The following is a 25,705-nucleotide window of genomic DNA, read 5'->3' on the forward strand; positions in this document are numbered from 1 at the left end:
TAAACCAATATTAGGAGCAGTGAATAAGACCTTACCATACACACCTTGAACCATGACGTTACGTTGATACCAGAAGCAAACACCAATATAAGTGAGAGAGAAGGAGACTGAGTTAGTGAAGAAGTCAGACTGTAGAGTGTGAGTTGCAATCACAGTGAGATAAAGAGCAGTCAGTGCACACAGAGTGTAAAGGTGTTGCCCAAGTCGCAGTAATCTGAACTTAGATTTTTTGCTCTCTCAAAGAACGTAATTTAATAAGACTCGTGACAAAACTGACTTCCCAAAAGCAGCAGTAAAGCAGTATTTTCTTCAAGGACCCAAGAACTTTTATCTTAATTTGTCCAACTATTCCTATATAAAAGTAGAAGCCAGACACAAAGCAAGATGCCTCCTGGACACAACTACCTTAGATCTAGGTTGGAAGTTTGAAAGTCAACCTGAAATATATATATATATATATATATATATATATATATATATATATATATATATATATATATATATATATATATATATATATATATATATATATTAGAAATAATCAACACACAACCACGTGTGGAACAGAAATCAATTTCTGACTCACATCAGGATTGAACCCAGGTCTTTCTATTGAAAGACCTGGGCTTGATCCTGATGTCAGTCAGAAATTTATATATATATATATATATAGCTGAGAGGGTAGGTGGCTGCTATCAACCGAGGCAAACAGGGACCAAGGGCAGAGGAAGACGTCCCTAATAACGGCATAACTTTATTTGTGCTTATTTCAAGACATCTGTCTCATTATCAAAGCTGGAATAAGTAAAATATAAATATAAAATCAGACTCATACTTAAAATTACAATCAAAATATAAAAAAGTTATACAAAGAAAGACAAAATTAAGAAGACCGTTACACGTTTGTAAGGTATAAAAGTAGAGTGACATAAAGAAAGAATTCCAGGCGGGTAAACTCACGTCAGGTACAGAGTTGTTGAGGTAGTTTGGTTGTTCAATCTTGGTACTAGTAGTTTAATAAAAGAGATTCAAAGATAGGAGAAGAACTGGGGACTTTGGAAATATTTTAAAAATTTCTATAATCAATTTCTGTTTTACATCTTTTGATGTTCTATATTTGAGAACTCTGGATTAGATAATTTGACTCCAGTTCTAAACTGACCCCTATGACAATCTTCCACAGAGCTTTTAATATAACTTCCAGCTGGTTTGGTTTTAATAATGAAATAACTTTTTATACAAATACTTTCGAGACAATTGTTACCCTTCCAGACTTTTTTATACCTATTTAAATAAATTTCTGAATGATAAATATATACCTAAATTACAAATACCTACAGTTCCTAAGATGACATTTTTCGGTGTTTTGACAACATTTTGAATAACCTAATTCAACAGTATGCACCTGCCATTAATTGTAAATTGATTCCGGTCAATCCTCCAAATCATTATTCCAGTACAAAGACAAAATTAGCCCTCTTATGACATCAAGCATCGTCTATTTATTTGCTTGCCCCCGATGCTGTCAGGGAAATACGTGGCGCCTCACGCCGCCTACTGAAAGTGCGAATTGATTGTCATATCAGTTATAGAACTGGAGTCAAATTATCAATCCAGAGTTCTCAAATATTCGAGAACAAAAAAGATGTAAAACAGAAATTGATTATAGAAATTTTAAAATACTTTCCAAAGAATCTTTGAATCTCTTTTTATTAAACTACTAGTACCAAGATTGAACAACCAAACTTTCAACAACTCTGTACCTGACGTGAGTTTACTCTGAATTCTTTCTTTATGTCACTCTACTTTTATACCTTAATAATTTTGTCTTTCTTTTGTATAACTTTTTATATTTTGATTGTAATTTTAAGTATGAGTCTGATTTTATATTTATATTTTACTTATTCCAGCTTTGATAATGAGACAGATGTCAAACGTAAGCACAAATAAAGTTATGCCGTTATTATGGACGTCCTGCATTCTTGATATATATATATATATATATATTCATATATATATATATATATATATATATATATATATAGATATATACCATATATGTATCATATATATTAAGGTATATATATATACATATACATATACATGGTGTTTCAAAATTAGAGGCCCCCCTCAGCATAAACTGAAATTGATATGGACAAAAACAAAAGTAATTCAGAACAGGTGTTTCTCTTTGAGTATTTAATATTTTGTGTGGCCTCCATCTGCCTGTACCACAGCCTGCATTCTTGAATGATTTCAGCAAATCGCAAAAAGCTGAGACTTAAACTCCATTTCCTGAGCACTTTCACCTCTCTTCACAGGTCGTTGAGGCTTGGTATACCATCATAGTTCACTGTGCGTGCTTCAACACGATCCTTCAAGATACTACCAATGTTTTCACACACATTAAGGTCAGGGGAGCTACCTGGAAATTCACTTGACGAGAAGGAATCGATACCACTGTTTCGAAGCAGCCCCTGTGTCTGAAGAGCCTTGAAACATGATACCTTATCATGAAAAAATGTGACTTCTTAAACAGATAACACATTTTCAGGATATTTGAGGAAAGGAAATATTCCACCAGTAGGCACAGTTTCTCTGAAGTATTCGCCATTCCATGACTGTCCTTTTTCTTTGATGATCCACATTAACCGTTTGGCTGTGAAAGAGAAAAATTCCCAAACATTCAGGAAATTTCACAACTTGGTGATAGGCACGTCAGCTGATATCATCCAACTTTGCAGCCCAAATGATGTCATTCTTATGATCTGGCTTCCTGACTGTGTAAATGAAGAATTCATCTGATGTGGCAACATGGAGAAAGTCAGCTTCATCCCAATCTTTAAGAAATGAACCACAAAACCATGCACGGTCTTCTCTCTGTTGCTGAGTGATGTTGGGCTTGCTGATACCATGAAATGGCTTGATACCAGATTTTTTCAACTCACAATATACAGCACTACAACTTCTCTTCTTCCCCCTTTTTGTTTCTAGTTCAAGCGCCAATTTACGTAGAGACTTTCTTGGTCTACCCACTGCCTCAGCTATGATGTCTTTTGACTCCTGAGAAAAGACTTCAGGCCTTCCATGATTCTCACTCTTTTCGCGATGACAGTCATATGGATTTTTGTTCCAGTTTCTTTTAACAAAGGATTAATTTCTTTTAATGTATTTAGCTACCCAGGAACGTGAAATGAAGGATGCGCCAGCATCCCTGGCCTTTCTGAAGGTCATAGCCTGGATTCGGTCAATCCATCTGATTTCCTCCAAGTCGTTAGCCATGGCTTATCTAACTCTGTCACTCAGTCTGAAAATACAAGAAATGTAAAATGAAAAATATATTAATAGAAACTTAAAATAATGTACTTGGAGATAGGCTATAGCAGAAAACTTCCTAACTTTCCATTTGTTCTGTGGAGGGGGGCACTAATATTCCGAAACACCCGGCATATATATACATATATAAAAAATATACATATTATATATATATATATATATATATATATATATATATATATATATATATATATATATATATATATAGATAGATAGATAGATAGATAGATAAATAGATAGATAGATAAATAGACAGATAGATAGATACACGAACACACACACACATATATACAGTGTATATATATAAATATATACATATATATAACTGAGTGTGTGATTTAAATGCAAATGTTAGAGACAGACGGAGCACTGTTGGGAGATGCTGAGTCCCTGGAGTACATGAGAATGGAACGTTTAGAATGAGCCTGATTGTCAAGAGTTCATAGTTTCCAAAGCTTATGAGATTATATATTAGTCCAGACTAGTTGGAAGAGCAAGTTGGTGGGTGTAATGGCGAGAAGAGAGCCGTAGTTGGTGGTCTGAAAATGCGAGTTTGTGACCTTGATAAGGAGTCAGTGAGGTGAACATTTAAGCAGAAAATGGACGCAGAAGTGGCTAGAGTTAAAGGCATGGAAGGTGAGGGAGTATACGAAGTGCGAGGAAAATTCCCGGATGGGGTCACAGAATTAACAAACAACGTGTGTGCTTTTCACTGTGCGGGGAAACGGCAAGGACAACAGCGAGTGGTGTGATGATGACATCTGAAGTTTAGTGAGAGACAAAAAGAGATTAAATGAGGTGCAATTTCAAAGCAGAGGGAAGGGTTGTGTACATGAATACAAAGCAATGGATAATAGGTCGAGGAAGTTGCGAAGGAAAAAAAAAAGTATGTGCAACTGAATAAGGGGAACAAAGGTGAGCAAGGACTTTAGGGAAAATAAACTGATTTACAAGGAGGTAATTGCAGAGGAAAAGTTTATTGAGCAAAGGGAAAGATGCTGTCTGAAGAGAATGCAGACCTGAGTGGATGGAGTGGGCACTCTGAAGAATTGTTGAATGTGAAAGAGATAAGAGATAGACCTGAATGACGCAAGAACAGAGGGGGGTCGGCATAATTTCGAAGGGCCCCCAAAAATTGAGGGAATAATACTGAAACATTGTGGTACAGAGGTGTAAGTGTGATTGAGCTGTTCACCAGGGAGTACAAGGTATGTCTGGCCGTGTCTGGAATGTGTGAGAGGAATAATTGTCCCTTAGCGTAAGGGTCAGGTGATGGATGAAATTTTCAGATCCTATGAAATTCTAAGGTGTGCCATGGAAAATGTTTGATGGAATTTTGATTGAAGTGTATATATATATATATATATATATATATATATATATATATATATATATATATATATATATATATATATATAAGTCATATATATATATATATATATATATATATATATATATATATATATATATATATATATATATATATAAAAGTCATGAATATATAAATGTGTATATATATAATATATATATATATATATATATATGTATATATATATATATATATATATATATATATATATATATATATATACACACACACAAACATTATGTATATATATTGTTTATATATTTATATTTTTCGTACTTTATATAGGCTATATATCACTGAACAACAATAACTGAGATAACATGTGGTCGTCCAGTACATGTAATGTAAGAGATTCAGAAGTAATCCCGACCACAGAGCTGAGATATCCATTTAAAAAAGTTTCAGCTTCTACGACCGAGTGTTAGATGGAAATATAACTCTGATGGGCCGAAACGAGTTAAAAAGAAATATGTCTAAGTCTTGGTAATAATTTCCTTTAATTAGTGTCAAAATATCCAGAGACATATTTGTCCTTGGCAGCTAAATTCAATCAGTCACTCTGGGAAAGAGAGAGAAAATCAAATCCACATCAGATATCCGCGGATTATAGATTGGAAATGAAAATTAAAGGCGAGCTTCTAACCTGCGGTTCTACCGTCATATTATATTTTGACTTACTTTCTTTCCTTTCCATTTCTTCCCATTTTCACTCATCTGCCTCTTTTCCCCGTAGGATGAACGCCTCATCAAGGTCAGAAAAAAATCGAATCATGACGATCTGAACCAATGCCTTAATTTCCCTGCCAACCAAAAGGTCATATCTACGTCTACGACACTCTTTTAATCGTATATAACCAGACAACATTACGACTGTTTCCCAGGACACGAGAGTGTACAGCACAACTTTAAATTTGCAGATAGCAACAAGAAAGGAGACTCCTCGAGCGACGGTTGCGCCCACTTCTTGTACTTTCGCCCCTAACCTTCCACAACGGTTCTGAGGCACCAAAAGTATTCTTCGAACCTTCAAGATATCCGACATTTGATGTAGGGGGAAATTAGTAACAGTTTCGTTCATGCATCTACATTACAGGCTGCACAATTAATAATGAAAATATGGTCTCCAAATACATACAGGGTTAAATTTCCACTGATGCTAGTGTGTTAACCAGTCAGGCTTTGGTAACTTCAAGTATTTTCTCTTGCAAATACATAATAGCACATCCTGTCTGTGTACCTAGTGGTATTCTGGATTTGAAATCTAAGGAAGGCTCGCAAGTGATATCAGGCTCTTTGTGGCTTATTACGATTTTCGACAAATATATGGGGGATATAAGACATCGTGGACGAAACAAAAGAGCATTTTGCTAGATGCTTGAGAGAGAGAGAGAGAGAGAGAGAGAGAGAGAGAGAGAGAGAGAGAGAGAGAGAGAGAGAGAGAGAGAGTGGCAATGAACGTGTTATGGCGAGCCTACTCCTCCGGTCAGGATTCTCAACCAAGCACGTGATCCTTCTAAACCTCACAAGACAACAAAGTGAAGAAAAAACGGAATAAAATGTGCCCTAGACAACATAAGTCAGAGAACGTTCGTATATTCCATCACAACACTACAGTAGCTTGCAAATTTACATGACATTACGAAGTATCTCAGCTCACTTTCACCGAGTCCCTGCATGGTACACAATACTTGTTCCAGGAATGGCGCAAATAACCGGAAAGTTTCTTGTAAAGCGTAAATAAAATTCGCATTTACAATGCTGTCTAAAAGATGGAAGGCGAAGGAGCCTATGGAGGTTGCTTTTAAATCTGATATTCACGAAGGTGACAAGTTCTAGTGGTTAATAAATACCATAACCTTCCCTAACCTCTTATATGACTGACACAGGTAAGGCATTTGGCCGTACTTTTAATTCGTATATTCAGATATATCGATACGCCGTAGGCAGAGTATAATAACAGCTCCATTGGTCGTACTGAGATGCTCCCAGATTATCTTCATTTATCCAGGAAGTAAACTGGCGTTATATAATTAGGCTACCGAAAGTTTTTAAATATTCTTAATAGTCGACTGGCCGCATGTTCCAGGCTTGATAGTCTTATTAGCTGAGTGATCCCCTCGTTTGGAAGAAAGTTTATGAAGTCCTAGGACCTAGGTTTACAATTCTAGTTACCTGTAAAAGAAAACTATTGAGATGGCTATTCGTTTGTCCGTCCGCACTTTTTCTGTCCGCCTTCAGATCTTAAAATCTAATGAGGCTAGAGGGCAGCAAATTGGTATGTTGATCATTCACCCTCCAATCATCAAACATAACAAACTGCAGCCCTCTAGCCTCAGTAGTTATTTTATTTTATTTAAGGTTAAAGTTAGCCATGACTGTGTGGCTGGCACCGCTATAGGTGCCAACATCACAGGCCACCACCGGGCCGAGGGCTGAAAGTTTCATGGGCAACGGCTGAGATTTCATGGGCCGCGGCTGATAGTTCCATACAGCATTATACGCTGTACAGAAAACTCTGCATTTTTTACTTGTTTATTTCCCGTTCCGAAATATGAGTGCGGCCTAACTCTTGTAGTTAAAAATTTTGTGAACTATTCTGATATCCCTACTGCCATCTACACTCGTCTGTGAGGTAGTCACATTCAAATACCGTAGGCGATATTTGTATTAGCTTGGGACTGACGTTCACAATCAGTCCTCCTAGTATGAACTGCTTTACAAAATCTGCCTCTATCATGTCGGTCACTGCAATTTCCTTTTGAACTTAGAACACATTTTTTCACGGTCTCTCTAAACGGCAGCATTATTAACAAACAACTTGACAGACAGCGTACAATTCTCGTAAGCAGGAAATGGTAGCGGTCTTGTTGGTGTGCAAATGTGTTTAAATCATGCAAGAAGTGGCACTAACAAAACTGCAACTGGAACAGCCTGTTTTGTCACTCAAACCTTTACAAGACTTCACCTGAATTTCGGTTAAGAAACAGTTAGGGAACAGCTGTTATGGAGAAATGGCTATTATAGTGTTTAATGCATTCACATTTCCGTCACTAGTTTAATCATTCACTCAATAATTTTGCAGCGTGGAAGGTGCGTAATTAATTGTTAACCTGGAGCGTACTTGTTGAATTTTGATGCAGACATTCTCAGAGATTTTCTTGTGAAGTTTGCGCAGTATCAATTGTATCGAAAGATTAGTTCTACTCCCACGGCTGCTTGTGGTCAAGTTCGCGTAAAGTCAGTCATTTCGGTGATTTATTCTTATATTTACTCTAGAAAACTTTCTTTGCAAAATTTATGGTTTTTGCCAGATTATGCCAGCCACTTGCTTACCAGTTGTTCACAAAATTAACATTCATATTTTGATATCTTTTCTTTTAAAAGCCGTTTAATATTAATCTATATAACTGGGCCATTTTTATCATGTTATTGGATTGGAGAAACAAATCCACAGTTAGGGTATGTGTGGGTACAAGTATATTATATTTTAAAATATTTTTCAATATATTTGTATCCATACTTAACTATGGATTTGTTTCTCCATTTCAAGACTCATGCTACTATGAGCATTTTTTTTTAATATGTTGGAGTTCCAAGTGCGCTATTTTAACTTCTAATGTTAATTTTTTATTTTTAAATTGCATTCACGTTTCTTGAATTTTACAGTGACTGCACTGTTGGTTAATCTTGTATGAGTCCAGCACTGTTCAAGAGCAGCAATTTCTGTTTTTTTCATGCATACCAACATTGATTAAAGACAGACAATGGTAAACTGTAACCACTGTCTTGTTTTCTATTTCTAACACTACCATTTTCCATTTTCCGAAGCCTATAGCTTTTACTTGTTGCCAAGTCAATCTTGCTTTATGCTTTTGTATGGATACTGGAACAACAGGCGAGGTTATCGTTTTCATAGCGTGCGTGCGCTTCAGCGAACAACAGTTATTATTATTTTAATAATTTCGGAGTCGGCATCATCGTCAGCGTATGTGTCCGGACTAATTGAAACTGTCACAGATCAGATATTTTTTTTTATTTTCATATTACGATCATATATTCATAAAATACACCTAATACCATAATCTGCATCATACATCCATAGAGTGTAAGCACTTGGACACTGTCCTTCGTTTATAATGATATGACAAGGTTAACGTTACATGTTAAAATAACTGATAGAGCGTCGGCTACACCTTCTACTACCTATCTGCATCATTTGTCCCTGCGGTGCAAACCCAGGGTACTAACCTTCTTTGTCGATAACGAATTGATAAGGTCAGAACTCTGACGCCAGCACCATGAAAGGATATAACAGATTACAGAAAAAAATAATCCTTACAGCCAGTCCAGTGAGTGTGAAGATGGGGTCAGTTAATATACAGCTCCAGCCCTAGGAGAGCTGTTAATCAGCTCAGTGGTCTGGTTAAACTAAGATATACTTAACTTCAAAGATGCAGACATTCAAGATCTGGATTCCCTCAAGGGTTGGACACTTTTTTTTTCAAAAACACAGATAACTAAAAGAAAAGCGATTAAGATACGGAAAAATTATTGTATAAAGATAAACTGTAATATTTTGTATCAAGAATCAAAACAACAAAAAATACGGTACAAACATTCCCATATTACAAAAAATAACTAAATTAAGATATAAATATATATAAATATATATATATATATATATATATATATATATATATATATATATATATATATATATATATATATATGAGTGTGTGTGTGTGCGCGCGCGCGCATACGAGCATACAAACAAAGATGAAAACCACAAATACACGTAAGATACTTGGTCTAGTGATATATAATGATGTCCCTCTTATAACGGAGAGCTTCCTAAAACAGAATTTTTATGCGTGTGTTTGGACGGGAATGGTGATAAGTAACTAAAAATCATTTGCACCAGTTAACAAGACACTCGTTTCGACTCAAATCTAAATTTTTTACGAGTCACGTGGCTCACGAAGCATCAGTAGTGTCATGTGTGATTCAGTGTGAGTCACTTCTTTAACACGATTTCTTCGCTTACTCTGGCCTCCTCTTACTCTCCCTCTCAAAATGGACACAGCACAACTGAATTAAAATCACTGTAGGTCTGTGAATGCATGTTTAAATTTGTTCACCAAGATCTGAACTACCTTCGAGTCTGTTACGTGTATGCACTGGCCATGAGACTGGCGGACGCACACATATACTCACATACTGAATGCCTCCAAAGGTGCTGCTCGTAAACAACTAACAAGCAAACTGTAGCATGAGTGTTTGCTTGTCTTTAAGGGGTGTAAGAGCATTATGTTTGCGCATAACTGCACAGAGAGCACTTTATATAAGAAAGGACAATCGAGTTAGCAATTTTGACACAGAACGACAAAAACGGTTAAAGTGAAGAGGACTGAATCCCTTCTAAATAGTACTGAAGAATCACCAAAGTTTGTAGCTTCAAAAGTGGCTCCATGTAACCTGTGATAAAACCTCTCATGAATTCCGTCGGTTCTGCAAATCACATCTCTCATCACATCACAAGTATGATGTGGTTATCCAGGCGACTGAGATTTACTTCTTACGTGGTTAGAAAGGCTACTTTTAGGTTAATTCCGGATATTAAGTGAGATGCAGATGTATGCAATTCCTAAAAACAAGCTTAGAATTATGGGCGATGACTCCAGATTCTTGGCTTCTTCGTGGCGCGCCAAACTCGTTTTTCAGCGCCCGTAGGAATTAGATATCTCTCACGATTGCCTTCTTAGTTTTATTTTAGCTTGTACAACGTACATTCGATGACTGAAACTGAAATTTGCTGTACTACTAAATGAGTTTCATTTTGAAAAAAAAAGAGAGATGCAAACAAATATTGTAATAAACTACCTAAGTGTCTTGTAAATTGGGTGGGCAATAATACGAATGTATGACATGTCATCCATTAGAAATGTCGGGTATCCATTGCAAAATAGTCATTTATTTCATCTTATTTTTATATTACAGGACTTTTTCCCGTGAACTAGCAACTCCTAATACAGTAATGCATTCCGCTGCACTACTCTCTTTTCTGAAAGCATATAGCAAACAAAACCTGTCTTCCAAATGAAATAGGGGACCTGACATAGGAGATGCTGACCCACGGCGGTAATCAATGCATGGAAATTCATTATTCAATCATACATCGTCGGAAGGGAAAAGGGAACGTGGTGCAGGACTGGCTCTGACTCTGGGGGAGCGCGAGGTCTGGGGGAGGAGGAGGGAGAGGGGGGGAGGGGAGGGGCGGGAGAATTTTCATCCTTTGCTCCCAATCGATAGATGTGATGTCACCACGTGTCGGGCTGATCCCACCACTGACCTACACTTATAATTTCCTTGCTTGAGAAGCGGGAGCTCACTTTTAACACTGTATCGAGTCTCAGAGCGCTCGGTTATGACCATCACCATGCACACAAAATTGAAAGGTGGCATAGGAGCGCGTCTAAACTAAAAATAATTACATACATGAACGAAGTGAAATATTCAAAACAGCGAAGCACTCAAGATAGGCTATGCCTACAACAACTCCAAAGGACCTTGGAAGTCCCTGCACAGAATCACACCAACAGGCAAACTCTGCTTCATGAAATATGACGCTTTTCTCCATCAATGGGAATCTCCCGCCTGTCACCAAATTCATCCAGATTTGCCGAAAATAAGACAAACCGAAAACAATGGGTGGAGACACGCCCTTCCGAGGAACAGACCCTCAATCTGGCTTTGGGCCAAAGTTTTTGTTTGCATACAGAGGCCAGGCAGGCAAGAAGCAGAGGAAAACGCCAGGGGGACTAAATGGAACACATTCAGGCCCCCTTTCTAAATTTCCACGGAAATAAGTAAAAGTCTGTCCATAGGTGTCTTAACGTTTTGCAGTCTGAAGTGTCCAACCATGGCTGAATGGACGGTATTTGCATGACTGCAAAACTCAAGCGCCTCATGTCACAACAAACAACAGGGGTCGTCAGTGACAAGCTTCAGAAAATTCCTGCAACACATTTACAGGGGATATTTAGGAGTTCAATACTAACTAATCAAGGTCAACACAAAATTCATTTTTTGCATATTATTCACCAACAAACACAAAGCCAGTCGAAGTCTTCCACAAGGCTAATCACCCATTGACAAAGGTCGAGGTCCATCACCACTTGTTAAGGTCGGAAAGGATTTCTGCGTAAGTTTTTTGCTTAATATAAGGAGTGGGAAATACATGATAAAAAGAAGATGAAGAGATAAACTCAAAACGGTTCACGATAGAACTGAATGGTATACGAAAAACTGACCAGTGCCTTGTATAATAAACATACACGCACTTCCGCTTTAGACGACACACTTTAAACGACACAAACACAAACTTTATATTACAAATGACTCACAAATAGTTCTTTCAAACAGAAAAGTATCCTGTTCCCGCTAAATACAATACTGCCAAAGACAACTGAGTTCACTAGCCGCAAAGGAGGATGAGCCACATTACCATCCGTCAAATAATTTCGGTGGGCGGGAGTTTGGTACGAATCCAGGTCAATTGAACACAATTTTTGTCGACAGTCAACGAAATTTTCAGAGGCATACAGACTCAATTACCGCGAACATAAAACTGTTACTGTCCATGATGACGACGGACGGACACACACACACACACACACACACACACAAGCAATGAATCAACACTGAAAACCAACACTTGGTGGCGTAAACAAACGAAGTTTTATGTCTGGTACCGAAAAACTGTTCTCACAATAGCACGAAGCAACACAGTTTTATTTCAAACAAATTCCATCTAATTTGCTTTCCGGAGCAAAAGAAGGTCGAGTATTAGGACCGACAACACTATTACTGTTTGCCAAGTGTCTACAAGACTGGCCAGGAATGACCCGGGGAGACAAAAGAACGTTGAAACAGCTCCTTCCTCCTGATTATCTACCCGGAAAACCTCTAGATATTCTTCTTTCTCACGTTTTGGTTTCAACTCAGACTGTTCCGTAACTTTTTCCTTCGAGTTCCCCCTCACAAAGAAAACAAATTTCTCTCTCTCTCTCTCTCTCGTATAAGGAAATACCTTGTCTAGTATGCTAAGAGAACAAACCAAAGAAATAATTCCGGTCTTAAAAAACATGAATGATTTGCATGCTGCAGCTTGAAGGAAATGCTGCTTTTTTGTAAGAATGTGAAGCGCAACCCTACGTCATGGTTTATGTCAATAATAATAACGGTGGCCTTAATGTTGGCTCAGTGATGCCCAAGAGGACTGAATCACATTTGCGTTTCGGAATATTCCTCTGGGCGAGAAAAGGCTCATACATATTACATCGCTTATAAGACGCAACTGATCGTGGAAGAGACATAAAACAATATTTCGTGGACATATTTCACCCAAAATCTGTGTAAAATTTCCTCCTACTGCAGTTATGAGACGGAATCTCATCAGAAACAACGCTTTGAACGAAGCCATGGCTGGAGACAGACAAAAGGTGTGTGTTTTACTTCATCTGCTTGCAAGTACTGCCTTTTTTCATCCTGAACAACAGCGCATAATAATAATAATAATAATAATAATAATAATAATAATAATAATAATAATAATATAATATGCGAAATATACCGGGCGCTACTAGAGAGAAAGAACAAAATAATCTAAGACGAATTTCTTTCATGAAAACTTCAGTTTTAACCTTGGGAAAACGTGTAGCAGGGGTACAAGGACATATAACAATACAGTTTTTTTTCACTTTCTCCTGTACAACAATACTTAGGATTTTGTTATTACCCCGGGGTTGACAGTTATTCTGGCATAGCGCGTTTCTGATCAAGGGCAATACTCTAAAACTTAAAAGTCAAATAAAAGAAATCAGTGTTAAATATGTAAGAGATGTCAACAGCCTCCGTAACAACTCGCTCTATATCGGACACAACAGTAGTAGTAAGGGTAACGAGAGTATTTCAGAGAGAAAACCCTTTTATCCTTCTAGATGCGTCACTTCTCGATTTGTAAAAGCCTCAGGAAATTTCAACATTTCCGTAGAGAGAGAAAAAAACAGCCCTTGGCGAGAGTGCCTTTACATTTTTAAGAATGACACACTTGTTTACCTTCATTTTTCATCGACAACCAAATGTGCTGCCTAAATGACAAATCGTCAAAAATATCTCTAGAAAGCAATGAAGTGTATTTTGCGGACTCCCCAAGGAACACCACAAGGAAAAGTGGAAGAAGAACTACAGGACTCCAGGGTCCATTGGTGGAAAGAGTGTGTTGTTGAATTCGCTCTGAGTCTGAATAATTTGCCTGCTTGTTGCTAACAAGCATGGACCATATATGGACGGCCAGCGCCAAACAGAAAAACATGCCGTTTTCAAGGGCACAGTCTGGAAAGCCATAAAGATGCAGCGTCCTCTTTGCGCTTCTACACGATTTTAACCAGAGTAAGAAAAACAGTGGATCTGTTACCTGCGTTGTTGCTTGACGGTTGAAAGGAAGTTGGCCGCTGACCAGCGTTCCCTCCCTCCCTCCCTCTCAATTGCATTAGAATATTCGTACAGATTTTTGAAAGTTGGATTATCAAAATTTATACCTTTAGGTCCCTTAGGCGGGCCATGACCATATAACCAGTGTTCTCAAATCGTGTTCTTTTGCCATAGCCTTCCACTGCCTGTTACAGTTCGCAACCATGAAGGTGAAAATCAATTATTCTTTCCTTTCCTAACATATGTTCCTTGCATTCCTTTGATGTTTTACTTTATTTAATATTACATCTTCAGAATTAAATATACTCATGTTCATTACAGAAACATGTTATTATTTATGCACCACTGCATTTATCATTCAATATATAAAGTATTTACTACCTTAAATTTCTCCCTTGCTTCACACGTGGACTTTCTATTCTGATGGAGCTCGTCATGCAAGTCCGTGGCCTTCTGGCTCTGTCCAGGAAAATGTAAGCTCACTACCAGCCATAACGATGATGATGAGAATTTCAGAGATAATGGTGTGAAGGCATTCATCCGAGTTTTGTTCAGGTTGTTCATGATAATGTCTCTTGTCCGGTGCAAATCATTTCATACTTTCGCTTTCCTGTCGTGTCCAGTGTCCAAATGTTAACTGAGCATTTTCTTTAATGGAAACAAAAAAAATCTAAATTCTTTACAAATTTTGTTCCCTTTGGCTAAAGTTAAAGGATTTTTTTTAATGAACGTTCAAATACTATTTCTTATTTCTTTCCAAGTATTAAAAGCGATGTCACGACAACAAACTAGTTTAATATTCTTTAGACATTGATGGTGATACGGTAACCAATATAGTTTTTTGTCTAACAGTTCAACTTTGAGAGAGAGAGAGAGAGAGAGAGAGAGAGAGAGAGAGAGAGAGAGAGAGAGAGAGAGAGAGAGAGAGAGAGAGAATAATTTAAACCCACAGAAACGTTAATTAAAACTTATCTTTTAATGAAATCTTATAATTTTCTTTTCTTGTTCCGTGTGATCATGTTATGTGTACCATATATATCGTGATCATATTATTATAGAATGATGTATATATATATATATATATATATATAATATATATATATATATATATATATATATATATATATATATATATATATATTATATGTGTGTGTGTAATAGATATACTGTATATGTGTGTGTATGTGGGAAGGGGATATTAGTGAAAACAGACAAGACAAAATTCCATTTATCCTTTATCGAATAAAATACACACACACATATATTACAAAGTACATGGCCACAAGAACAATGCCTAGAGTAAAGGTGTAAGCCTCTGCACGTCCTTGTTTCAGTTCTTCGGCAGCCAAATACTTTGCCCTTATCTTAGATCAGTATATATACAGTATATATATATATATATATATATATATATATATATATATATATATATATATATATATATATATATATATATATATATATATATATATATATATATATATATATATATATATATATATATATATATATATATATATATATATATATACTGTATAATATCCACACGTCCCATTGAAACTCACCTTTCAAAGTAATAAAAGGGATACTGAAACTGGGAATTAAACGGAATTGAGCATCAAAGATGCTCTGAATTACAAGCACAAGTGCGTTAGGGGGGAGGGAGGGAGGGAGGGAGGGAGGGCGGGAGGGAAGGTGAGGAGTTTCTCCGAAGAAAAATCTACTCAAGGGTCGCCGCTGCATTCATATTTGCAACAAATGAATCATGGTTGAATTTCCCGTGAGAAAAACTTCCAAATTAGCCGCTTCATACGCCTAAAGAGACCTATCGTTTGCAGGCACTCTGTAGCCACTTGGCACTGAAGTGCGGCTTCTTCTTCCCTTAGAGGGTGTGATTCCAGAAAGTACTCAACTTCATTCGTTTATTACAACAGTCATGGTACTTGGGTACGGTTCATATCCTCCTGCCTTCGTCCTTAAGGATGATGCTGGAGCTGAACCGCCGACGGCCTTTGGCTTTTCTAGTCGGTCATTAGTTCAAGTAGGGGCGAGACTCCGTCTTACCTAACTTCCATAATCGGAAGACAATATGAGGTGGTACCATAAGATGTTTCATTTCTCTTTTCAGATATGTATACATTTTAGATAAGGGATGAGGTTGGTAGCCCAAGGGATCCACTCTTTAACACAAGGTTGCAGAATTTCAGTGACGGAATCCCACGTTACTTTCCCGATGACCAGATTCTTGTTGCTCAATTTCGCGGACAGAAGACGTATAGTGTGGGAAACGTTTCACCGCCGTTGGTCAATTCACATTTCACGAAGAATCCACAATTGATCGCATGGTCCTTCAAAATCAATGCAACAGGTGGCTGTTGTTAAACATACTAGCAAGTAACCTTTACGCCAGTCCAGTCAAAGTTTTACTCCGAAAGGACAGGATAAAAGTGTTACGTAAAACGTCTCCTCGATACATAATGGACATCTTGAAGCAGGAGCAGGAGTGCCTTACAATTATTGCCTACTGTAGACACCACTTAGGTCATATAACATTATTACTACACCACATAGCCTACTGTAGAGCACTTCACATCAATTTTCGTCAGTGAACGGAGTGGGTCAACAGGCAATGAAATGAACATCCGGCGAACTTCCGTGCCCAAACTCCATTCGAAGTTGATCGATAAAACGATCCTTGGCGGCACCAACGCTTCTTCACCGCTGCTATGCTGTGGGGCCTCGCTCTGCTTTTCAGCAAAGTCAGAAAATACAGACTACAAGAAAAGAGGCCTGTTCAAACATTGGTACTTTTGTCTGCGCTGTTTCACATTGTAATTAAAGATTCTATAAATCAGAAAGTGGAAAACTTTCGTCATACATGTTGCAGACGGCCGAGAGAATAAGGAAAAGAGCTGGAACGCAGATATCAGTATGTTTAATGGTCAGAATCTCATTCCCTTACCAGTGCTTCCCAGGCTTATCGTTTCCTTAGGACTACACAATCTATTCCCGAGACTTTATTCAACTGCTACATAACGAAGCCACAAATACAAAACTTGTTAATACCACATGAAGCGGAGCCAGATATCTCCACGATTACATGTTCTTCCATGATATCTTTTTTTTCTTTTCCATTTTATTTATATCAAAACATTCAAAGAAATGTTTTTAATTCCTTCTTTAACACTGGTTTTTAAAAAATAAATTAGTTGTTCTTCGCATTCATTTTTCCCACATCTTATCACGAAAAAAAAATCCAGGCGCCTCTCTCTCTCTCTCTCTCTCAATATATCATCTCAACCGAAAGATGAGATAAGACACGCCCGGCATGACATCGCATAAGGTCAAATTTCCCTTCCATGCCATTATCGGGACCATGAAATTTCCATGGCGGAGGGACATTTCGCCCCCACTCCAAATCATCCCCTTGAAACTGCGCGCCGTAAAATCGAGTTCATAAAAAATGAAACCATTTCGTTCCTCATATCCACATTTACACCAAACACAGAGAGAGCTGCGTCTAGAAAATCCGCTTCGTTTATCATTTCTTCACGAGAAAACTACTTCTTATGACGGCCATATCACGATCAACGCAACCTACAAACCCAAAAATTTCGTTGCAAATGACTTAGCCTCCAAAAATAACTGTTCGTTTTGCATACTTACTCAGGATGTATACTGCTCTATATTCTCAATACATACACTTTATATATATATATATATATATATATATATATATATATATATATATATGTATATGTATATATGTGTGTGTGTGTACATACACACATATATATATATATATATATATATATATATAAATATATATATATATATATATATATATATATATATATATATATATATATATATATATATATATATATATATATATATATATATATATATATATATATAGTAGCGTGTATAAAAACTCACTAATACATATAAAACTCATAATGGACATATATATATACATATATATATATATATAATGGATATATTTATATCTATATTTATATAAATTGGCCAGTTAACAATTAAGATGTAAAAGTAATGTAGGTCTTCGGAGAATTGGTAACTTCAGCAATCTCTCTCTCTCTCTCTCTCTCTCTCTCTCTCTCTCTCTCTCTCTCTCTCTCTCTCTCTCTCTCTCTCTCTGAGTTTAAACGTCGCAGTACAATATCAGAATGACCGTATCCGTTATTCCATTGGTCTAACATAAAAGGGCAAGCCGTTAGCCATTCAGACGGTTACTCCTAAGTTTCTTGTCCTGCAAACGTTCACGCCTCTGACAGTAAATCCGCCTGTGAAATTTCCATCATTTGTACGACACAATACACCGCGAGCAAACGAACTGCTTCCAAATCCGATTTTGCTGCAGAAGGCGAACATTCCGGTATGATGGAGGATAACCCGTCTGGGTGTCTGGGACTGTGGGAGGTCAGTCTTTTAACAGAATAACGAATCCACTTCGTTTAATTATTTCCTGGGGCAATTTTCAAAGTGGACTTTGCTGGATGCCAGTTTGTTTCTTAGTGAAAAGCGAAATAGTCCATTAAACCCGCAAGATTAACTTTCTAATAAACAAAAGCCGAGGTCGTGTCTCAGTCCGTCGGAATTGGGAATTCATTCATATGAGGACGGGAAGTGATGAGTAACAGGAGATAACGTCTTCGTTAAATGTACAACTGTATTAGCTCACTTCGGCTTTTTTACATAACGAACACAGCTCAGTTATTAAACACACAGAACTATAAAGGGCGCGCGCACGCACACCCACACATGCATACATACATAACTACATACAAGTATATATATATATAATATTGTTTTTCCCTAAGAGTCGGGTCAACAGTCACCAAGGCAGGCTGACTCACTACAGCATGTAAACACGGCTAGTATGAACGTCAACAAATATTTGCCTACTTACAAGGACCAGTGAAGAGATACGAGGAATTACTGATTGCCTTAAGGCTTACTGTGACAACAATTTCGAGTCGAATCTATGATGAGATAAGAGAGATTGATAGCAATTTAAGAAGAGCGGAGAGGGGAGGGGAGGGGAGGGGAGGGGAGGGGAGGTGGGCAGCACCCGAACAATATCGCGATAAGAGCCAGTGTGCCAACCCTGGCATTCGGGACAAATCCCTCATGAAGACAGAAACTATGGGCACTGCACTGGGTAGGCTACACTCCAGTGTTCTTTCAGCTTTACAATATTGTCTTCAGATAGCCATACATAATTGTAAACAAAATGTCAAATAAAGTAACTAAATATTAAATCCCATTAGCCTTCTATACAGAGCATCGTTGTATGCACTAAAACCGTTGGTAATATACATGACCATCATCACGATATCGGCTCTCTCCAATATTTGCAATAGGCAGTACAGTACACACGAAAGGAAATCACTGCTAAGTAATCGGCGTCTTCGATCCCAAACTAAGAACAAAACACTACTCTGCAATTACATCTTGACCTTTGCCATTACACCGAAACTTTGGGGGAAGTTCTGCCTACGGGTGACCTTTTGGGATTTCATAAAGGGAAAGGGAGATCTGACATTATTAATTTTCTCCCCCCCCCTCCTCTCTCTCTCTCTCTCTCTCTCTCTGGTTCCACATATACATGCCTACATATTTATTTGTGGGAGACGTTCCCTAAATGGCAGATGAGTCTCTTCACACTCCACATTTCTGTGGGATCCGGAAAAAAAAACCCAGAGCATTCTTGAAGCTCCTAGAGGCGTGCAAGCTACCCAGTGCCTTGGGCATTAAGTATGATGGTGCATTGGTAACAGTGAGTATATATGGTTAAGAAATAAAAAAAAAAAGAATAATAATGAGAGAATTTTTTGGGAGCTTATTATATTACGTTTTGGTGCAGGGTACACATAATAGCACTTTGATTGATGTAATGTTAAGATAGAGTTGGAGAGGAAGGGGAAATGTGGCTGTAAATGAGGAGTGGAGAACAGAATATAAGGAGAAAATGAATTAATATGGGCTACAGTTAAGGCACGAGTTGTAAGGGGTACATGAAAAGTTGTAAACTTTCCTGATGAGGCCACAGCAGATCCTTCAGTCCTCCAAGTGCAACCTGAACATCATAAGACCTAATATTCCTCACGGGTAATTATTGAACACGTATTAAAATTCAAATTTAATAAAATAATTTAGAGTCTTCCAATATAAATGAATCGCTATGTAGTCATCTAAGTGAAATATGTTATACGTTTTCATAAATTTCTCTGCTGATACCCCGCTTCGGGAGGTAGATCAAGAAGGTGTAAACAATAACCACACACACATACGAATACACACACACACAAAGATATATAAATCTTTCCCCTAATAAGGAGGCTCCAAATGGTGTTACCCTTCTGGTCTTTAGTAAGTGACGCTATGGTGAGGTTGCTAGTCCCATGTCCACATCCTGTCCCTCCCTCAGATGTTTAAGGGGTTTGTGAGCTGACTGCCTCTGGCAGTTCCTGGTCTACCATCCAAGTACTGACCAGACCAGTTGTATAGCAAACATGTGATATATATACACATGATCAAAGTTACAGCCACGAAGGAAAAGTGAAACAATGAGATGCTAAGTACTTTCGTCTTTTTACCAAGACCTGATCACACAGCAACTAAAGAAATAAAGAGACAAGGGCATATAGGCCTATATATGGTGGGTATAAGTCCTAAGGGAATACAAAAAGGTTGGGAAATCACACCCACCAAATATATACGCCCTTGTATCTATATATTTTTAGTTGCTGGTAATAAGACGAAAATACTTAGGATCTCATTGTTTCACTTTTCCTTCGTGGCTGTAACTTTGATCGTATATTCAACACGTTTCTACCTTTTCGTGATTTATTTCAAACATATACATTATTATATATATATATATATATATATATATATATATATATATATATATATATATATATATATATATATATATATATATATATACACACATTTTCTCCTTAAGGAACTCTGGACAGTGTTAATCTTCTGGTTCTCAACTAGTATGTTCTCTAGGAATGAGGGTGCTAGTCCCATGCTCTTCTCCCCTAAGATTGCTACTCATAGTAGCCAAATAACTACCAGATCCTTTGCTGACTGCTGAAGTAGACTGGTGTACCATTGTTTTAATAAACGTTATCCAGATTTATCCAAATTAGTCTGTATTACCTGATAATCGAAAGTTCCCGTTGATGAGGCGAGCATTTGAACTACTAGGTTACAAAAAAGTGTTGAAGGAGATACCCATGACATGCATAATGGTGACCCCTTTCCTCCCACCCACTGAGCAGAACTTTTCCAACAAGTGGAGGGCGTAGCAATGGAAACAACCCCCCACCCTTGGAGTTTTTTTTATGCTAACATGTACATAGCCACCATGGAAGGCATGATCTTCAGTAGTTACCCAAAGCCAAGAATGTATGCCGGATACATGGATGGCATCATTGCCACCAAAGGTGCAGAAGTAGTAATAAAAGCTGGCAGACACCCTGAAAGCTAATTCAGTCCTCAACTTAACAACTAAGGCCAGCAAAAAGACGAACTTTTCTCTCTTTGCTTCCTCATCAAGAGAAAGCAAATAGTATAGGCTATCTCATCCATCTACACAAAATCTATAAATCTCGGATGCTTCCTTAATGTACGGAGAATGCCAAGACTCATGCAAGCACCTATATCAGAAGGGCCTTCTCTCACTATAGTATCTGGAAAGCAGTCTATACAGGACTGGAACAAATGAGGCAGAGTTGACAAACAATGGATACTCCATCAACTTGGTATGAGAGCATAAGGAAGAAAACAGATAAGTTCCACATGTGAACCCAGAATGCTAGAGAAGTGACAGGAAAATTACAATTTACCACAAAAATGTGCAGATGGGCCTGGCAAGAGCATTATTGTCTGTTTAGCACTGAGGGCAACATATGAGAGAGTATTGCAGTCACCAGCTGCCTCAACCTGGTTGTTGCCGGGAGGATCGCTATATGAGCATGTGGTTGCTCAAACTGCGCGTACTGCATCGCAGGAGATCGACCACAATGAGTAACAAAGTGCCGTCAGGTTATTCTTCCCTCCTGCATAAAAAATTCTTCTGCAAACTATCAGAACTTTCTCAGGAGCCAAAAGCTTTGCAGGAAATCATCCCCAATCAGTCTGAATCAAACTTCTTTGTTAATTATCACTTTTTACTTATATTCTTGTTTAATCTTTAAATCTTAATTGCAATAGCATTTATTTACATTACAAAACAAGTAAAAAATGCGCCGAAGTTTCTTCAACGAAATCGAGTTTTCTGTACAGCGTATAATGCTGTATGAAACTCTCCAACACGGCCCATGAAACTCTTATCGCGGCCCATGAAACTTTCAGCCACGGCCCGGTGGTGGCCTGTATTGTCGGTACCCATAGCAGTGCTAGACGTATGATTACGGCTAACTTTAACCTTAAGTAAAATAAAAACTACTGAGGCTAGAGGGCTGCAATTTGGTATGTTTGATGATTGGAGGGTGGATGATCAACATACCAATTTGCAGCCCTCTAGCCTCAGTAGTTTTTGAGATCTGAGGGAGGACAGAAAAGGTGCGGACGGACAGACACAGCCATCTCAATAGTTTTCTTTTACAGAAAACTAACTAGCCCCTATGAAAATTATCAGTTACTGGCTGAAACAGCTGTCAGCATAAGATAATAAATGGAACAATATAGCAACAATCATAATTTTTTTCACAGTTTTTGCCCTGAAGATGAGGAGAAATGTAAGAAATTAGAGAAACGTCTTGGAATTGGAATTGGAGCATAAATTTTAGGCCAAAGGCAAGCGATGGGACGTATGAGGTCACTCAGCGCTGAAAGGGAAATTGACAGTAAGTAGGTTTGAAAGGTTAAGTAACAGGAGGAAAACCTCAAAGCAGTTGCACTGTGATTCAGTTGTTAGGAGAGGTTGGAAAGTCAGATGGTAGAGAAACAAACGTCTTAAAATACAGATGCCCATAAGAAAGGAACTTACAATAACATTTCCTCCTAAAACTATCTAAATAATAGAGTTCAGTGTCAGGTAGAACAGGAGGAGCAGATCCTTCCTTCCAGAAAGTGTCCCTTTGGATTCCTCAACAACTTTCTCTTACGGCTCTTTCTCATCGGGTCTCCAATTACCATGTAATTGCAAAGGCTTATTTGGCGTCTGTTTAATGGACATAATTACGACATTCAAAAACTACTTGTCTGTTTACAGAGTGACATCACATCCAACGGAAGGATGGCATAAAGGGTACAGGAAAGGCTTCAGGTGACATCACTCAGTTCTACTGTATTACAAGAGCGCGCTTTCCTTTCTCTTGGATGTGACGTCATTCCACCAGAGGACTAAACATTAGCCACAGGTAGTCCGGGACGCCACTCACCTGTGACACTCAATCAAGCCAAATTTTTTTTTTTTTTTTTGCTAAAACCATTGCTAATAAAACATATGAAATCCTTGTAAAAGAATAAACAAGAAGGTACAGAGATAAGCAAAAACATTAATTAAACATTACAATAATTTGCAAGATTATTGTAACGATTACAATGCTAACAAGTAACAAATGCGCCGAAGTTTCTTCGGCATAATCGAGTTTTCTGTACGTGGCCCATGAAACTAATAGCCGCGGCCCATGAAACTTTAACCACGCCCCGGTGGTGGCCTGTGTTGTTTGGCACCTATAGCGATGCCAGACGCACGATCATGGCTAAATTTAACTTTAAATAAAATTAAAAAAACTATTGAGGCTAGAGACGGCAATTTGGTATGTTTGATGACTGGAGGGTGGCTGATCAACGTACCAATTTGCAGCCCTTTAGCCTCAGTAGTTTTTAAGATCTGAGGGCGGACAGAAAAAGTGCGGACGGACAGACACATCCATCCCATCTCAATAGTTTTCTTTTACAGAAAACTAAAACTCGCCTTCAAGAACTGAGGAAAATTTACACGTGGAAACCTATGTGTCAGCACGCCAGAGCAATGCGATATCCTAAGACTTCAAGGCTTTGCAAAGGCATCTGATAATCGCCAACCGATCCATGACTCAGAAAAGAGAAGAGAAGAGAAGAGAAGAGAAGAGAGCAGCCACTGACTCACCCATCACACACTGCCGCGTCACCACCAGCTAAACGTAGAGTTGCTGATAACGACGACTGTCATGCTCCACATGACATCACTCTTATTTTCATACATTCTATGAACCTGACGTTACATCTATTTGTGTGAATACAATGAACCACGACTGACCGATTCATGCTGTCAATTAGCGCACAACGCCAATGGTCAGCGACACCTGAGTAAATAGCTACAGAAATACACATCACGAATAGCGGCGCTACAGTTTTATACAATAAAAAAGTGCAAGACGTCGATATCCAAATACAAACATTCGTTATGTGAGGCGTCTGCTTAATACGATGTAGTCTGACGATTTCAGAGACAGCGCTTGATCACACTAATGTGAGTCTCACATTCTAATACTGACCGAACCATCATCTAAGAGAAGGCTGATCCATTGTTTCACATACGCTAACTTATTAACTAATAGGTATCATCTCTTTCTTCGCTCTATTCATTCTTCTTACGACTGCATATCCTAAGTAAACAGTTCATCTCATTAGCCTCAACCTTTTTATTTTCATTCCCATTGAACATCCACACTCCACTACCATAAAGGAGGGTTCTGTCAACAATCCCATCAAACATTCCCACCTTGGCCTCCATAAGCATTAGTCATTTTCTTTGAAGCAAGCAAGGAAAATAATTTATGTGTATATATATATATATATATATATATATATATATATATATATATGTGTGTGTGTGTGTGTGTGTGTGTGTGTGTGTGTGTGTGTGCATGTATAACTTAATTACGTAGATATGGAGAGTGAAGAATATATATAAATAAAGGCAAATGCCATGAAGGGAAAGTAAAACAATGGAGTGGTTGCTAGCAGACTCTAGTAAAGGCCCCTTTTGTTGAAAGGCCTTGCAACTACTCCATTGTTCCACTTTTCCTTCATGGCATTTGCCTATATATATATATATATATATATATATATATATATATATATATATATATATATATATATATATATATATATATATATATATATATATATATATATATATATAATATATAATATAGAATTTTCACAAAGATCATTTTCCTTGCTTGCTTTCGCAAATTCTTCTGATATGATGATAATTAATATTTTGTTATGATGATAACATGTCATGTATACTGAAAAAGTTCTCTTTCCATACTTGGTAAGAATTCAACTGTATATTCAAAGAAGACAAAAGGATCATTTGCATATAGAGATCATAAACATGAATGTTATGGCTAAATGTCCGACCGTCATAACCAGGTTATAGTAACTCTGATACGACGAAGATGCAATGCTTAAACTGGGCAGAACAAAAGTGTTCGTTCACGGGAATACTTGACTAAACTCTGGAAAAAA

At 37.6% G+C, this 25,705-nt stretch overlaps 1 protein-coding gene across 46 annotated transcripts in view; it reads right to left on the reverse strand.

Moving 5' to 3' along the window:
* LOC136837145 (1-phosphatidylinositol 4,5-bisphosphate phosphodiesterase delta-4-like) overlaps window positions 1–25,705 on the reverse strand; it is a 377,469-nt gene that overhangs the window by 230,254 nt on the left and 121,510 nt on the right. For 2 of the 46 annotated variants that reach the window (XM_067101802.1, XM_067101790.1), the window contains exon 2: window positions 14,579–14,845. The exons of the other annotated variants lie outside the window; for them this stretch is intronic. The gene's annotated coding sequence lies outside the window, so the exon portion shown is untranslated. The remainder of the gene's footprint in view (window positions 1–14,578; window positions 14,846–25,705) is intronic. 46 annotated transcript variants of the gene reach the window in all.

Source organism: Macrobrachium rosenbergii, chromosome 58, assembly GCF_040412425.1.
Source record: "Macrobrachium rosenbergii isolate ZJJX-2024 chromosome 58, ASM4041242v1, whole genome shotgun sequence".
Taxonomy (NCBI): Eukaryota; Metazoa; Arthropoda; class Malacostraca; order Decapoda; family Palaemonidae; genus Macrobrachium; species Macrobrachium rosenbergii.